Genomic DNA, 4,913 nt, shown 5'->3' on the forward strand with positions numbered 1-4,913 from the left:
TTCCTAGCTTTCTAAAGAATGTGAGAAGGGAAAGGGATAAGCAGTATTCTCACAGGACACATGCAGATAAAGCATTAGTAACATTTCAATGATCAAAAAAGCCCAATGGTGAGAGAATTTCTAGTGGTATGTTTACCCAAAGAGATGTGACTCTTAAATTTTGTGGAGATTATTTTATGATCAAGTAAAGAAAAATCCACTACTTCATTAGGAATTATAATTTGAGCCATTTTAATGCTGTAACCACTTTTTGCTAATATTGTTTTGATCTGTACCTATTAACGATCTCATTTTTATAGCTAATCACTTATGGAAATCTATTACTGACCTTTGCTCTTTTTATCAGTAAAATATTGCCACAGCTTTTGTGAAAAACCAATGCCACATGGAAATAAACCCTCTTTTCTCCATTCTAAAATCAGAAAGGGCCTCTAACTTCCTAGAAATTGGAAAGGATCGTACAGTGCTACAGTGAGATAAAATAAATTAGCCATTAACTATAGAAAAGAATGATTGCACGGCTTTCCCCTGTGGTAGATATTGAGGGGTTTTTTTAATGATATGATCATCACTTATAAAATAAACTGTTACTCAGGTATGGTCAGGGAATTGAAAAATTTGGTTAACCAACTATTCTGGTTAGTAGAGAAATATTACATCTGGATAACCAGTGTCCAAAAAACAACTATGTAATAAACCACATGGAAAATGTGCATGACATGGAGAACTATTCTTTCCTTTAGTGATTAACAGCATTTAATCACATTAGATGCAATTACCTATTTATTTATGTCTCTCCCACTGAATTGAATTCCTGCAGAAGTCTCATTCATCTCTCCATCCTCACCCAGGACTGTGCCTGGTCACTTATCCAACGCTGTCTGAATTCATCAATGTTACAACCGACATTTCCAGTATCACACTTCAAAATCTTGAACAGTCCCCATCTCTCACTGGCACATCTCACTAACAGCTGCTCAATCTACTGGATAAAAAAAGAAAATTCTCATTAATGCAATTTCAAGTCGTAATATTTATTATGTAATATAGTCAAAACATTATTAATTTATTTTTCAAAGTACTAGATAAATCCTATTTTTTTAAAAAAAGCATCTACTTCACATGTATTCTTGGAGTCCTTTTTTAGAATCCATTCCTTAATTAAGACACATTTCACCTGAGTCTCAATAAAAGATTCTAAAGCATCTACATCTCTTCTCAAGATAGAAAGAATATATTAGTATCAGTAGAGAAGTATTAGTATTAGTAGAGAACTACTAATTTATATGGAAGATTAAACAACTAACTAACTACTCTTAAAAGAAAAAAAATATATGTCTGGCCTTATCACACCCAAATCTGATCCCCTATTCCAAGTTCCCAGTGGCAGCCTCTGACTGTTTATATAAGGAAGAAGAGCTGGCCAATCAGCAGATGAGAGAAACAAACAGATCAAAAACTGTGTGTGGGGGGGAGGGGATGGCTGATAAACTCTTCTGAAAAGTGGTAGTTGGTATTGTTACTGCTAAGTGGACGCACATAAAACTCTTAATTTATACATTCATTCAACAAATCTCTTGAGCACCTACTTTGTGTCAGGCACTGTTTCTAAGTGTCAGAGGTACAGCTGTGTGGACAAAGAATCCAAGCCCCTGCTCCGGTATGGCTTCTAGGCTAGGGGAGGGTACTTCCTTTTGTGGAGCATGTGTCCAAAACCCTGATGTGATTTGGTGGCTTCCCTTTAATGGAGGCAAAGCTGATGTCAGCCTGTCTACAAGGAGATAACATACCATGACAAGCGTGTACCTCGCAATCACCTTCATTCAGGATTAGATGCAGAACACTTTGTTCAGAAGAGTGTGCACATTATAATTAAAGTCAGAGAAACTGGGACTCAGTGACACTGAGGCTGAAATTAAAACTCCATAAAAATTAAAGGAAGTGTTGGAAGTTGATTTTTATAGTTTTTATAAAACTGTCTAGGAAAACTTTTCTGGAACTTGCCATTGACATTAATACTAGAAACTACGCCCAGTTTGGTAGTAATGAAACTAATAACAACTTCTTTTGTTTTTTTATTTTTATTATGTAACTCTTTGAAACACGAAAAGTAACATACATAATGCATTTGTAAGTTGTGAATTATAATATAAAATAAACACCCATGCACTTACTATCTAATTTAAGGATGGCATTAATTTCCTAGGACTGCTGTTACAAAGTACCACAAACTGAGTGGCTTAAGCAACAGAAATGTATTGTCTTATAGTTTGGAGGTTAGAGTCCAAAATCAAGGTGTTGGTTAGTTCCTTCTGAGGGCTGTGAGGGAGAATCTGTTCCATAACCCTGGCCTAGCTTCTGATGAATTTCTGGCAATCTTTATCGTTGCTTGGCTTTTAGATGCCTCACTCCAATCTCTGCCTTCATCTTCACAAGCCATTCTCTCTCTTTGTCTTCACATGGCCATTTTCTTATAAGGAGCCCAGTCACATTGGATTTGGGATCCACCCTACTCTGGTACGACCTGATCTTAATTGATTACATCTTCAACAACCTTATTTCCTAATACAGTCACACTCTGAGATACCGGAGGTTGGGATTTCAACATATTTGGCGGGGGGGGAGTAATTCCATCCATAACAAGGGCTATAGTAGAACATTACTAATATCGTTACATCTATCTGCATATTTCTGCCTCCATTTCATTCCTCTGTATCCCGCCCCCAGAGATAACCCCTATCCTGAATTGTTTGTCATCATCCTCTTGCCTTTTATTGTTTTATCACATAAATAACCAGATGAACCAGTATGTAACTTAATTTTCCTTGTTTTATAACTTAACCTTCTGTAACTTGTTTTTTTAATGCAAGATTTATAAGATTCACACATATTGTATGCAGTAATAGTTATTCATTTACAAAATTCTATAGTCACTCAATGTTTGGATATCCAAATTTTTAGAATATCATCCTATTAATAACCATTGGGATTATTTCCAGTTTTTTGTTCTTAGGAAATAATCTACTATGAATAATCTTGTATTTATCACTTTGTGTAAGAGTTTCTCTAGGATATATACCTAGAGTGAAATTACTGGGTCATAGAATATGAGAATGTCTAACTTGCCAAGATAAGGCTGTGCCTAAGAGTTTTCCTGTACATTTGTGATAACACTTGGAATTGTCTATCTCTTTAATTATTACCAACCAGATAGTTGTAAAGTGATACCACATTGGGGAACTAAATTATGTTTCTCTTTGCATTCCTGTTTCTTCTTCTGTGAAATATCTGTTTGTCTCTTTTGTCCAAATTTTTATTGGGTTATTGCCTTCTTATTAATTCCTTATGTGTTCTAGATACTAATCCTCTATCAATTGTAGAGCAAACATCTTCTTCCAAATCACAGCTTGCCTTTTCATTTTCCTTACTATCATTTCTTTGCTATCATTTTTTTAACAAGCAGTGCTTAATTTAATGGTGTCAAATTTTAATATTTTTAATCTCATATTTTATGCTGTACTCTAGCATTTTTTGTGTCACATTTTTTTTTTTTTTTTTTTTTTTTTTTTTTGTGTGTGTGTGTGTGTGTGGTACGTGGGCCTCTCACTGTTGTGGCCTCTCCCGTTGCGGAGCACAGGCTCCGGATGCACAGGCTCGGTGGCCATGGCTCACGGGCCCAGCTGCTCCGCGGCATGTGGGATCTTCCCAGACCAGGACACGAACCCGTGTCCCCTGCATCAGCAGGCGGATTCTCAACCACTGCGCCACCAGGGAAGCCCTTGTGTCACATTTTAAAACGCCTTCCAGAACTGGATTATAAAGATATTCTACTATAAATTTTCTAAATGTTCTAACATTTTTGCCTTCCACATTTAAGTCTTTAATCCTTCAGATAATTATTTTTGAGTATTTGTGAAGTAGGAATCCAGTGTTTTTCTCCATATGGATAATCAACATTTGTGGTGCCATTATTAAATAATCCCACTATTATGGGTTGAATTGTGTCCCCCAACATGCAAATATTGAAGTCCTAACCCCCAGCACCTCAGAAAATAACCTTATTTGGAGATAAGGTCTTTACAGAGGTAATCAAGTTAAAATGAGGCCATCAGGGTGGGCCCTAATTCAATCTGATTGGATGTCCTTATAAAAGGGGGAAATTTGGAGACAGACACACAAGGAGAACACCATGTGAACATGAAGATGACCCAATTACATGTCATGGAAAGAGGCCTGGAAGAGAATCATAACCCTCATAGCCCTCAGAACGAACCAGTGCTGCCCTCAGGAGCCCTCAGAATGAACCAATGCTGTCAACATCTTGATTTTGGACTTCTAGCCTCCAGAACTGAGAGACAATATATTTAAGTTGTTTAAGTCACCCAGTTTGTGGTACATTGTTATGGCAGCCCTATCAAATTTGTACATCCTCCCTTCCCCACTAATCTGAAATATATATCTCTCATGGACCGAGTTTCCATATATGCATGGGGAAATTGTTATTCATTGACAGACCTATCATGCTCAGTGGTTCCCACTGGACTCTGGTCCCCCTCGGAAGTACTATTTGGGAAGTGCTATTGTCATCCTTAGAATAAACTCTGAATTCTTTAAGGGTGGTTTTCAAGGCTCTTCCTAATCTATCCCCCTACTTCTGCCCCAAGGTTTAACTCTCATTCCCCACTGCTCAAACTCTTTGCCTCAGCAACACTGACATCCTCAACTCCTACAACCTGTCCCTTGGCCTTCTGCCACCTTTATCTTTAGCAATCTTCCTCCAACCGCTCACACATTGCCTGATCCCTATTCAGGCTTCAGTGCTCAAAAGTTATTGTGGTTTCTGTACATCATGCTAACTGCATGTCTATCATTGCCATTGTATTTCCAGCACCTTGCACACGCTGTGGAAGTGC

This window comes from Kogia breviceps, chromosome 1 (genome assembly GCF_026419965.1).
Source record: "Kogia breviceps isolate mKogBre1 chromosome 1, mKogBre1 haplotype 1, whole genome shotgun sequence".
NCBI lineage: Eukaryota > Metazoa > Chordata > Mammalia > Artiodactyla > Physeteridae > Kogia > Kogia breviceps.